The 13916-nt window shown below is 45.6% G+C and overlaps 1 protein-coding gene across 10 annotated transcripts in view; it reads right to left on the bottom strand.

Moving 5' to 3' along the window:
- Positions 1–13916, bottom strand: part of ZBTB20 (zinc finger and BTB domain containing 20) — a 1072531-nt gene that overhangs the window by 573164 nt on the left and 485451 nt on the right. The window contains exon 1 of one of the 10 annotated variants that reach the window (XM_068270872.1): positions 9894–10030. The exons of the other annotated variants lie outside the window; for them this stretch is intronic. The gene's annotated coding sequence lies outside the window, so the exon portion shown is untranslated. Of the gene's footprint in view, positions 1–9893; positions 10031–13916 lie in introns of those variants that run through there. 10 annotated transcript variants of the gene reach the window in all.

Below are 13916 nucleotides of genomic sequence, written 5' to 3'. Positions count from 1 at the left end.
TCCCTCAATCACCCTCCACTTTGCATGCACTGTTCTATTGCCAGTAGTGTTCTGTGCCTGTGCAGTTACAGTCTTGGCGTACTGTGTATACAGTTTCCTTTACGGTGTCTATACACTGGCAGATGGGCAACATATTCGATCAACAAGTATATCTCTCTGATCAAATCAGATCAGGGAGGAATCTATTGCGTGCCCAAACACCGATGTCCAATTAATTTCACAGTGACATGGACATAGGAGGAGCGCGCCAGTGGACAGGTGAGCTAAAACTACTCAGTAACATTCACCACGGGCCGGGGGGTACACATTATATATGGAATGGGGGAGACCAGCTGTGGTTCGTCAGTCATCGGGTAATCGAAAGCCACTACCACCGAACACCTGGTCGGCTAGTAATGGTCATGTGTAGGAGAACTCATGGAGAAGCATGTGATCAGTTTGGTCAGGTGACGGATATGGAAGTCTCTGATTTGCTAGTCATAATCATGTGCTAAAGCAGGATGTGATAAAAAGGAACAACCGAGAGCTCGGTATAGTGTAGTATGTATTAGAATAGGTAGGACAAATTGACAAGTAAGTATTATACTCACAAACATGGGTTGCCGTCCAGGCAACCACTAAATAAGCAGGTGGGGAGATTAGACCTGTCCCCACTCAGGATTAAGATGTCGCTCTCTGTGAAGGAAGAAAGGGGCGCAACACTCTTCCACCATCGCCATATAAAGCAGGATGTGATCTCAGCAAATCAGAAGTTTGCAAATCTATCAGCTGATCAAACAAGTCACATGCTTCTCCATGAGTTTTCCTAGACACGACCATCACTACTAACAGAGCTTTCCAGTGAGATGACCGTTAGTTTTTGGGAAAAATACTTCAGAGTGTTTACAGGTTACCCCCAAGCTTGTTCCAACCCCAAAACCGGATCAGACATGGGTTTGGAAATCGTAGGGGCACTGTGATTATCAATGTAATTTAATCAGATAGTGGTCGACTCCTTCCCTACATGGCAAACTTAATTCAGATAGAAGTCTTCTGAGTGTCAGTGGAATGGCAAGTTTTGTACAGTTCAATGCAGCGCAACACCGATCCACACCTTTTTTACCGCAACCACCACCTAACGAAGATTTTCCAATATGCTCTGAGCAGAGTGAACTGCCCAAAAAGTGACCAAAAGATCAGAGTCATGGAAACGGTAAGAGAACGATCAGGTAAAACTGACATGTATGGCCAGCCTTGGGCTGGTTTCACATTAGTTACCAGCGTTTTGGATGCTGTGCGTATTTGGATGCGGAGAGTTTTGTAGATACCAGCGGTAATGCGGTGGAAATACGCAAACAAGTGCATTAAAGAGAATCTGTATTGTTAAAATCGCACAAAAGTAAACATACCAGTGCGTTAGGGGACATCTCCTATTACCCTCTGTCACAATTTCACCGCTCCCCGCCGCATTAAAAGTAGTCAAAAACTGTTTTAAAAAGTTTGTTTATAAACAAACAAAATGGCCACCAAAACAGGAAGTAGGTTGATGTACAGTATGTCCACACATAGAAAATACATCCATACACAAGCAGGCTGTATACAGCCTTACTTCTGAATCTCAAGAGATCACTTGTGTGTGTTTACCTTCTGTCCCCAGCTTCTCTCATGCACTGAACATTACAGGCTTCCTGCAGACAGCTCTGCCTATGTCGTTAATTCCTTAGTATGTGACAGACCAGCTCCTTTCACAGCCTCCAGAGGAGGATTTTTATCCAGCTCTCTTCTATCACTGATAAGATAGCAGAGAAGCTGCTGGCTTATGTAAATAAAACACACACTGGAGTGTGCATAGAGGAACAGTTCAACACTGAAGAACTTGGCAGCCTTCCAGACACAGGCCGACAAGTCTGACAGGGGAAAGATACATTGATTTATTACAGAGATGGTTATAGTAGAAAGAGCTGCAGCAAGCCAGATCACATTAGAATAGGTTTAGGAACTTGTAGGATGGTAGAAAAAAACGTAATTTTTGTTACAGAGTCACTTTAACGAAACTTGTTACCATGCATATGCAAAGCGTAAAATTTAAAAATAAATGCGGTGCCATTGACTTAAAGGGAAGGTTCAAGCAAAATAAAAAAATGAGTTTCACTTACCTGGGGCTTCTACCAGCCCCATGCAGCCATCCTGTGCCCTCGTAGTCACTCACTGCTGCTCCAGTCCCCCGCTGGCAGCTTGCCGACCTCGGAGGTCGGCGGGCCGCATTGTGTACATTTTTACGCATTCCCGCTAGTGCAGGAACATTAACACATACATTTTTACGCGTTACTGGTCCAATGCGAAAATTTTTACGCATTAAACCAGTAATGCGTAAAAATGTGTGTGTTAATGTTCCTGCACTAGCGGGAATGCGTAAAAATGTACACAATGCGGCCCGCCGACCTCCGAGGCCTGCAAGCTGCCAGTGGGGGACTGGAGCAGCAGTGAGTGACTACGAGGGCACAGGATGGCTGCATGGGGCTGGTAGAAGCCCCCGGTAAGTGAAACTCATTTTTTTTTTTTTTGCTTGGACCTTCCCTTTAAATGACTTTCGGTCAACGCACATAACTGCGGGTATTGACCCATGAAGCGCTATTTCTTTTGTGTCAGATGTGATAGTTCTGCCGCATTGCACAGCATCAGGTATGGAATGTGCCATAGACTTTCATTGCTTTAGCATTACCCTGCAGTAAAAATGGGTAACTCAACGCAATCAAAATGCATCAGTGTGAAGGGAGCCTTAGGGTTAGTAAGGGGAAATTAGGCACAGATCAAGCATCCTTACGCTATTCATATGGGAAGGGGGCGGGGCACAGACCGAGATGTCTCAGAGGATCCCACCCTGCATCTCTGTGAGTCTGTGCTTCAGGAAACCGCTGGGGAAAGTTGCCTTGAAAGTGGTATAAGAATAACAATTGATCTTACATCCACAAATTTACTGAATAGTACATAAAACTGCTAGTTTTCTTAAGGGGGAACTAAAGCGAGTAAAATTATTTAAATTAAACACATGATGTAGATGCAAATGGTTATTACATACTAACCTCACCATCAGTTCCTCTCAGAAGCTCACCATTTTCTTCTTACAGCGATCCCTTCCAGTTCTGACAATATTTTGTCAGAACTGAAATATACCAGTTGCTGTCAGTTATATATCAGCAGCTGTCAGTTACAACTGAATTTGCAAGGTAATGTCCATGTTTCCCTATGGCTCAAGTGGGTGATATTACAGTTTAACAGTGTACTGACCAGGAAGCTGTTATAGGTAATGGCCATTTTCAAAAACGCGGACGGAGAATGCTATTGAACACAGTGAACAAAAGGGACGCAGGAGAGCAGAAAGAGATTGAGGAGTAGACTACACAGGAGGTAAGTATGTGTATGGTTATTTTTACTTTTTATTTTCAGTTCAGGTTCTCTTTAAATATCCTATACAATAATAGCCTTGTCGCTGCATGGGCAGCACATGCACGGCCCTCAGACAGCGAGGAGGACGGGCACAAGGGGATGGGCGGCTGTGTGCACATGCGTTTGTGCGCACACGGGAGCGCGGCCATGAGCATGTGTTGCAGGAAGTCTTGTATGTGTAGTACAGATCAGAAATAAAACATTAAGATCAGATACATCAGTCTAATTGTTTCCAGTACAGGAAGAGTTAAGAAACTCCAGTTGTTATCTCTATGCAAAAAAGCCATTAAGCTCCCATCAACGGGCGGCCATTTTCACACTAGTTCATTTATAAATTATTTAGTCAGTGTTTGCCCATTGTATAATCTATTCTCTCCCTAATTTTCATCCGAAAATCTATCACATGTGGCGACATCTTTACTGCTGGCAAGGCCAGTGGGGTGTTACTGTATGGTGGTGGTTGGGGGGGGGGGGGGAAGGTGATCGATGCAGCCTATTCAGACTGGGCTGAGTACTCATGGCAGATACAGATCAGCTGCACCATGCTGACACACTGTCAGTTCTAAGGTTGGCCGGTCCGGTGTCATCTCACACAGCACAGAATCTCGTTACAGCTACCCAGGCAAAAATTGTATCCTCCGCTCCGGCCTCAGCGGCCCCCACACTGGAGGAGGGCAATAAACAGAGAGATTGGACGCCCAGCAACACCTCCGACAGTCGCGCTGTCATTTAATATGTCTGTAATAGCGCTGTGCTTAAGATGTCAGTATTGCCACTGTAAGCAGTTACACGGGCAGCCTGGGAATCATTGCTCAGTGCCAATAAAGGCAGCCGAGAGGAGGCAGGGATGTCAATAAAACTCACAATATCACCTCTGTGAATTCCCAAATCCTGATCCCCTTCACAAGTCTCATATCTTTGTTTCTTTGTTAAAGTGGCCCTGTACTCTCACACAGTAAATTATTCAGGTTACCCAAATTATGGTAATTTCCCTGGCTGCAGCATCAGAAACACTTCCTATATCTATATATTGCTGTATTGTATTGTGTAGTCCCGCCCTCCCAGTAATATTTAGCCTAGGCTGTTTAGCTGTACGGAATTCTGGGAGACCAGGCATTATTTTACACTGGCTTCCGGATTATCATTTTGGCCCCTCTTACGCTCGCATTAAAAATCTGCGTTGCGTTACCCCATTTTGCCGCAGTGTAACGCAAAGGCGAAGCAAGGCAACAGGGCCTAGCACACTTACTGAGCCCGATTGGCTGCCGAGCTGCTGCAAAGTCAACAGCGAGTGACCGGCTGACTTCCGCGGTGACAGCAGAAGTAATGTAAGTCAACGGGTGAAGCAGAAATGTTAAATATGTTGGCGGCGGTGGTGTAGCACAGCGACACTGGAAAAAATATAAAATGTATATATTTTGTACATATGCATACACATGCATTTTAAATTGTACAATTTTTCATGATACTGGTCTTTAAAGAGACACTGAAGCAGAAAAAAAAATTATGATATTATGATTTGTATGTGTAGTACAGCTAAGAAATAAAACATTAAGATCAGATACATCAGTCTAATTGTTTCCAGTACAGGAAGAGTTAAGAAACTCCAGTAGTTATCTCTATGCAAAAAAGCCATTAAGCTCTACGACTTTCAAAGTCGTGGAGAGGGCAGTCTTCTGACTTTTATTATCTCAAGTGTTAGTGAACAATTTTCTTTTCCTCTGCCAGAGGAGAGGTCATTAGTTCACAGACTGCTCTGAAATAATCATTTTGAATGCTGAGTGTTGTGTAATCTGCACATATTATAGAATGATGCAATGTTAGAAAAAACACTATATACCTGAAAATAAAAATATGAGAATATTTTCTTTGCTGCTAATCTTCTAGTAATTATTCATAGTACACAACTAATTCATTATATCATATATATTTTTTTCGCTTCAGTGTCTCTTTAAGGAACTCTACAAGAGGTGTGACTATAAAATATCAGTGCTATATGAATTCATATTAATATAATGGTAGTACATTAGACTATAACTCTGGTAGCATTAGATTGTGAGCTCCTCTGAGGACAGTCAGTGACATGACTATGTACTCTGTAATGTGCTGCAGAAGATGTCAGTGCTATATAAATACATAATAATAATAATAATATGGTAGGACATCAGACTATGGCTATGGTAGGATTAGAGTGTGAGCTCCTCTGAGGACAGTCAGTGACATGACTATGTACTCTGTAATGTGCTGCAGAAGATGTCAGTGCTATATAAATACATAATAATAATAATATGGTAGGACATCAGACTATGGCTATGGTAGGATTAGACTGTGAGATCCTCTGAGGACAGGCAGTGACATGGCTATGTACTCTGTAATGTGCTGCAGAAGATTTCAGTGCTATATAAATACATAAGAATAATATGGCAGGACCTTGCAGTATTGCTACAATAAGGAGCACAGAGATATGAGGTTATTATGTGGCACCTCAGTATATTCAGTTCCCCCACTGGAGAGAGGCAGTGAGCGGTCTGGAAGCGCAGGACAATGACTGTGAAAGGCTCCCTGACTTTGGTGTGCAGTACATATGAAGCACAGTGGCGTAGTGGTTAGCACTCTCGCCTTGCACCGCTGGGTCCCCGGTTCGAATCCCAGCCAGGGCAGTATCTGCATGGAGTTTCCCCGTGTCAGTGTGGGTTTCCTCCGGGCACTCCAGTTTCCTCCCCATCCCAAAAACATAAAGATAAGTTAATTGGCTTCCCCCTTGTATCGGCCCTAGACTAGGATACATACACTACATGATACATATATAGACATATAGTAGGGATTAGATTGTGAGCTCCTCTGAGGGACAGTTCAGTGGCAAGACAATATACTCTGTACAGCGCTGCGGAAGATGTCGGCGCTATATAAATACTAAATAATAATAATAATAATCGGCATGCGAAGTATTGGGCGCTGTCGCTGCTGTCATTCCACCCTACGCTGGCTTGTTTTCTTACTCTGACTTGAATTCTGTTCTCTCGCAGCCGGTCGGCTATAAGCAATCACTTCAAGTCATCAGGAAAGATGATGAGGTTTGTTTTTCTTGCCGCTGCTCCCACAGGTGGGGGAGTCGCTGAGACACTCGATAGGCTTCCAGAAGCATTTCCCGCATCCTGTGTGAAACTTCAATTAAAGTTTAACAGTTCAGAGGGGATTCCAGGCTCATCAGCAGATCCTCTGGGGGGACATCGCAGACATAAAGCCTGATTTTAACCCTGATGGACGCGTAAAGGGACTCGCTGTCGGCGTGCGATGGCTTCTCCCCCCGCCGCGCGCCGGTAATACACGGTGCTGCCTCTCTCAGCTTCCTGATACCAAAACAAGACTTGCTGTGGAACCATTATTGGAAGAAAGAGCTTACCGACGTCCGCGGCGATTATACCTTCCCCGTGTCAGAGACAGATAAATCCTACCGTCTATAATTCACGGGCTGATCCTCAGTCTATACTCGCGTATCACCTGCCTGAAACCATATAATAGTCACATATTAAGCCACAACCTTAAAGTGGCCACTAACGGTCCAATTTCTAGCGAAAAATCGTTTGAGCGATCAGAAATTCTGATTGAATTGGTTGAAAATAATCTCAGTAGATGGGTACAATTGTAGTCGTCCGAATGGATTTTTGTCAAACCAAAATTTGGATTTTCTTGATTGGTTGTAATAGATAGGAAGCAAAGATTGGTATGTTGATGGTGTAGTGAACGATTTTTCTTCCGATGAGAATTTCTGATTGTTTGAACGATTTTTCGCTAGAAATTGGACCATTAGTGGCCACTTTAAGTGCTGCGGTATTTCTGTGTCCGTTTCCCGTAGGGGAAATTAGCAATATGAGACCGCAAAAACGGTATCTGCCACAACACAAAACAAATGTTAACATCAAATGCTAATATGAATGCCGCCATTGCACCACCATATCTCCGCCTGTAGTCTCCACTCTGCACACAACCTTCCTCTGTCCTCCTTTAGAATCTCCTCCTCGCATTCTCGTATACAAGATTTCTCACATGCCTCACGCATCCACTGGAATTTCCTTCCAAAACACACCCGTCACTCTCCAACCTTTGACATTTTTAAGGCTGAGTTCATTCACATTTTTCTGTTGTTCTGTGTGTTTTCTGCATTGGAAAACTGAAAACTAATGTTAATAAATGAGCTAATTTAAACTTGAATGCATTTTCTCATGCAGAAAAACAACTAACAGCAACGCAGCACCGTCAGACGATTAAAGCAGAAAAAAAAATGCAGAAAACTGATAGACAAGTCCGAATCCAGCCCAAAGGATACTAAAGTGAGCTGTCCTGAACAGCTGGAGGCTCCAGGCATATATACGGGCAGGAGTCCTTATACCCACTGCTCCCCCTGTTCATCTCCCTTCCCCTCTGTTCCGGGGGAGAAGGTGTAACTGCGCAAACGCTGGCCCAGCGGGGTGTGTGTCCCTGATCACGCTCCCGTCGTGGGGAGTGCTCTACGCACGTGCAATTCATAGTAGCGCAGACGCTATAGGGCTCAGCTTTTTTCACCAAAGAACGAGCAGGTCTGTGCTACCGTTCAGGTGCAGCGAGGCTGCACTTCTGGACTCCCAGCACTGGAACGGAGTACAGGGAAAGTTTCTAGCGGATCCAGAGGCTTCCCTCTTCTGAGGCAAGTATCTATTTTTTTTCTTTTTTTTACAAACATCACAGGTTTGCTTGAAGTGGGTTTCCTCACTTGAGTATCCGTTTAACCTTCTTAGCGGTAACTTAGAGTCAGGCTTGGGCTGGAAATCCGCTCAGTGCGGTAACCCCTGAGCTTGACTCAGGGTAGCCAACGGAAGGTATATCCAGAAACTGCGCACAGCGGGCGTTTGTAACTCACCGCCTCTGGGATCCAGACGATGGCAGACATTCTTCTTCTGGTCCTCAGAAGCTCTCGATCCCTCTGGTGAGATCGCCGTTTGTCACATGGTGGACGGAGGGAGAATTGCAGCGCTGGATCCAGGGGAGGGGACTAATGTGCAGGTGCTGACGCAGATCTATCTAGTGGTATGATTTTTTTTCCCTCTGGTTCTAGGGTCTAAAAGCTTGTGAACATTTTTTACCACTTTTAGACCCTAAAATCCAGAAGTAATCATACCGCTAAGGACGTTAACGTCAATCTGTGATAAAAGTTTTCTGTACTGAAGCGGAGTCACCCTTTAACACCTGTGGCTATTGACTGGCACCAGGGGTGACCCGGGGTGGGGGTTGACGGGGAGGCGGAGGAGATTATTATTTGATATAGTTTCCAGCGGAGGGAATAGGAGTGCCTCCCGTCATTATATACATTAATAGAGGAGCAGACAGGCCCAATCTTGGCCCTGCACAATGCTGATCCATCCTGTCTGGCTTTGGTAAGTCAAGCTGTGCGGATGGCATACACACAACACAAGCAGGGATATTAATTATGCATCTGGGCTGCCGCTATGACAAAGCTGCCTTTGTTCTGCATTGTGCTCCATGTCAACCTGTATGCGACCTTTGTCTCTCCCCGTGTCTTGCTATTATGTCTTGCTTGGGTTACACAGATCGCTTTTTTTATAGGAGTCGCTGCTAATATAAAACTGGGCGACCTGTATGATGAAGAGGTGTTTAAATAGCCTGCCTGTCATCAAGGTGAATTAAAGATGACCTGAAAGAACTCGAACGCCATTAAAGCCGGCGGGGGGCGTTTTTACGTATAAAGATTTAAAGGGACGCTGCACTTTAAAACACAGAGGCAAGGTACTATCACTATCACACTTTGTGATGGAAACCATACCTGCAGGAAGCAAGAACAGCAAAGACTTGTCTTCCAGTTCCTTGCTTTCTATATAGCTATCCTGCCTGCCTTTGTCCCAAAGAAATGTAAAAACCACAGATTTTCCTAAGGACACCATGCAGGCGTACATTATGGGTGTGCACATCCACTGCAGTGAGAGCAGTGAGAATAATAGCTGGCTTCCGCTAAAGATCAGTGTAGTGAATATATAGAGAAGCTCCATGCTTTGTCTGCTGAGCAAACAACAGCTTCCTGTCAGGGCAGTCACGTGATGAGTTTTGGAGTGGTGCAGCTTTCTGTCAGGGCTGTCATGTGATAAATTGTGGAGTGGTACTGCTTCCTGTCAGAGCAGTCATGTGATAAGTTTTGTAGTGGTGCAGCATCCTGTCAGGGCTGTCATGTGATGAGTTTTGGAGTGCTGCAGCTTCCTGTCAGGGCTGTCATGTGATAAGTTTTGGAGTGGTACAGCTTCCTGTCAGAGCAGTCATGTGATATGTTTTGGAGTGATGCAGCTTCCTGTCAGGGCAGTCACATGGTAAGTTTTGGAGTGGTGCAGCTTCCTGTCAGGGCTGTTAGGTGTTGAGGTTTCAAGAGATTGTGAAGTCAGTTACATAGAAGTGCTATAATTTTAACATCTATAAATACTCACTCTTTATTGAACAGCAATAGTTATGTGATGGCCACTTTCTCCACAAGCTTAAACCAGACTGAGATCTCTGGTACGGTCGGAGCCACACACCCCTTCTCAGTAGGGGAACCTTGGTAAATAGGACCTCGATCAAGGGATCACCAAGGGGGGGGGGGGGGGGGGGGGGGAGGAAGTGGGTTTGAATGTGAGTGGAGCCCATCAAAATCTTTTCGGGGTCTTCATAATTTGGAGTCCTTGGTTCCTGACAGCACAATCATTTCAACAGACATTAACAGCACTCAACGGCTCCTCTGCTATACCTGCATGATTACATGTTGCTGCAATGTATGGCTCCACTTCTGGAAGCGAGGCATATTTCTCCTCACGTATACAGTATATTTATGCGTCGCTTAAACAATTGGCATGGCCAGGGGGCATTCATTAAGGCTGGTGACAGAATGGCTGTAATTACAGGATACAATTACAAAGGGAAGACCTAAATAACATGTATTTGTCCTATACGTAATTATCAGCCGAGGCTCCAGTTCTGTAGGTGAGTCAGTTTTCTTCACACCCATCTCACCGCACATCAAGCACTTCCAATCATGAAATAATGAGGCCGGTAACTGCTCGTTACAAAGAATAAGACGTTATAAGGGCCCAAGGAAAGAAAACGTACAGCTCTGCTATTGAAGCCTTCCAGGTGAGCATATCGTTAGGAATGGCGGTACAACCACCAATCATGCGGCAGCAATGCTGAATATCCCGCAGACGCAGGTCAGGAGTTTCAGATAATGTTTGCCCCAGAATGGGCGGCAGAGGTAATGAGGGTGAACAATGCCTTTCGCCTATTCATATCAATTAAAGATATAGTGTGACAGATCTTTATATGGGAAACCAGTGTGCAGGGGCGGGTCTTCCATGAAGCAACGTAAATCACGTGCCTCAGGGTGGCAACAAATGTCCCCCTCCTCCCCCTCCCTAGATGTGAGGCGCGACTTCATCACCTGCTATCAGCATTTCAGCGATAGGATCTTCATCCACCTGTATCCAAGGCTAAAGCAGTGTCTCGTGTGTCCTGTTACATGCTGCCGGGTCACATGAGGTGCCGCTGTAGTCAGAGAGGAAGCAGGACTTTAGGTTTGGCTGGCGAGCCCATCGCTAATCTGCTGAGAGCGGGTGAGTGATGCGGTGCAGCACATACCCGGCATACTGGGGATCAGATGCTGCGGGCCAGCAGGGAGGAGATGCTATGGGAGGAGGTGCAGCACATACCCGGCATCCTGGGGATCAGATGCTGCGGGCCAGCAGGGAGGTGATGCTATGGGAGGAGGTGCAGCACATACCCGGCATCCTGGGGATCAGATGCTGCGGGAGAGCAGGGAGTAGATGCTATGGGAGGAGGTGCAGCACATACCCGGCATCCTGGGGATCAGATGCTGCGGGAGAGCAGGGAGGAGATGCTATGGGAGGAGGTGCAGCACATACCCGGCATCCCGGGGATCAGATGCTGCGGGAGAGCAGGGAGGAGATGCTATGGGAGAAGGTGCAGCACATACCCGGCATCCTGGGGATCAGATGCTGCAGGCCAGCAGGGAGGAGATGCTATGGGAGGAGGTGCAGCACATACCTGGCATCCTGGGGATCAGATGCTGCAGGCCAGCAGGGAGGAGGTACAATGTGAGGAGGTGCAGCACATACCCGGCATCCTGGGGATCAGATGCTGCGGGCCAGCAGGGAGGAGATGCTGTCTTGGAGGAAGCAGAGGGAGGTAAGTGTAGTGCCACTGCCTGCAATGCACAGCCTGATGGGTCTCTCCTATCCGATCCGGCTTTGTACACACACACACACACACACACACACACACACACACACACACACACACACACACACACACACACACACACACACACACACACGACCCCTAGCACACCCTATACCTTTACCGAATCGCTTTATTATGTTTACATGGTGCTTGTCCAAATGTTTCTTGCTTGTTCCGACTTTTATGCCCACTCCACAGCCCTGGTTGTACCTACAGGTGCTAATGATAAATACACAATGATCCTGCTGCTGCTCTTTTACACGTACTGAGAAGTCCATCTTCAAGAGGCATTACTCATTAACAGAACAGGAGTTTAATTCAAATTCTCTGGAATAATTGAAAAACAAAACAGATAACTGTACAATTCATAACTTTTTTTTTTAATATACGAGATACAATGTAATCATTTTTAATCAACCAATAATTGAAGAGGAGTTTCTGTGCCTTGACATAAGACTATGAAGATTCCTCTCAACCTCCCCCATGACTCATACTATTTGTACTTAAACTGATTAGGAATTACAGAAACTAAAAGAAAATGTCATCACTTGGACACTCTAGCAGAAGCATACAGGTTCTCCTTCTGGCTGAGCATTAGTGTGATCACTTGAACAATCTAGCAGTACCATCCAGGTTGTCCTTCTGGCTGAACATTAGTGTCATCACTTGGCCATTCTAGCAGTAGCCTCCAGGTTATCCTTCTGGTTGAACATTAGTGTTATTACTTGGCCATTCTAGCAGTGCCATCCAGGTCCTCCTTCTGGTTGAACATTAGTGTCATCACTTGGCCATTCTAGCAGTGCCATCCAGGTCCTCCTTCTGGCTGAACATTAGTGTCATCACTTGGCCATTCTAGCAGTGCCATCCAGGTCCTCCTTCTGGCTGAACATTAGTGTCATCACTTGGCCATTCTAGCAGTACCATTCAGGTTATCCTTCTGGCTTAACATTAGTGTCATCACTTGGCCATTCTAGCAGTAACCATCCAAGTTCTCCTTCTGGCTGAACATTAGTGTCATCACGTAGCCGTTCTAGCAGAAGCCTCCAGGTTCTCCTTCTGGTTGAACATTAGTGTCATCACTTGGTCATTCTAACAGAAGCCTCCAGGTTCTCCTTCTGGTTGAACATTAGTGTCATCACTTGGTCATTCTAGCAGTAGCCTCCAGGTCCTTCTTCTGGTTGAACATTAGTGTCATCACTTGACCATTCTAGCAGTAGCCTCTAGGTTCTCCTTCAGGCTAAACATTAGTGTCATCACTTGGTCATTCTAGCCGTAGCCTTCGGGTCCGCATTCTGGCTGAACATTAGTACGATCACTTGGCCATTATAACAGCAGCCTCCAGGTCCTTCTCCTGGTTAAACATTAGTGTCATCACTTGGCCATTCTAGCAGTAGCCTCCAGGTTCTCCTTCTGGTTGAACATTAGTACCATCACTTGGCCATTCTAGCAGTAGCCTCCAGGTTCTCCTTCTGGCTGAACATTAGTACGATCACTTGGCCATTCTAGCAGTAGCCTCCAGGTCCTTCTTCTGGTTAAACATTAGTGTCATCACTTGGCCATTTTAGCAGTACCATTCAGGTTCTCATTCTGGTTGAACATTAGTTTCATCACTTGGTCATTTTAGCAGAAGCCTCCAGGTCCTTCTTCTAATTTAACAACAGTGTCATCACTTGGTCATTCTAGCAGTAGCCTCCAGGTCCTCCTTCTGGTTGAACATTAGTGTCATCACTTGGCCATTCTAGCAGTAGCCTCCAGGTCCTCCTTCTGGTTGAACATTAGTGTCATCACTTGGCCATTCTAGCAGTAGCCTCCAGGTCCTCCTTCTGGTTGAACATTAGTGTCATCACTTGGTCATTCTAGCAGTAGCCTCCAGGTCCTCCTTCTGGTTGAACATTAGTGTCATCACTTGGCTATTCTAGCAGTAGCCTCCAGGTCCTCATTCTGGTTGAACATTAGTGTCATCACTTGGCCCTTCTAGAAGTAGCCTCCAGGTCCTTCTTCTGGTCGAACATTAGTGTCATCACTTGGCCATTCTAGCAGTAGCCTCCAGGTTCTCCTTCTGTTGAACATTAGTACCATCACTTGGCCATTCTAGCAGTAGCCTCCAGGTTCTCCTTCTGGCTGAACATTAGTACGATCACTTGGCCATTCTAGCAGTAGCCTCCAGGTCCTTCTTCTGGTTAAACATTGGTGTCATCACTTGGCCATTTTAGCAGTAC

This window comes from Hyperolius riggenbachi, chromosome 2 (genome assembly GCF_040937935.1).
Source record: "Hyperolius riggenbachi isolate aHypRig1 chromosome 2, aHypRig1.pri, whole genome shotgun sequence".
NCBI classification, from domain to species: domain Eukaryota; kingdom Metazoa; phylum Chordata; class Amphibia; order Anura; family Hyperoliidae; genus Hyperolius; species Hyperolius riggenbachi.
This window is presented reverse-complemented; position numbering and strand designations above follow the sequence as displayed.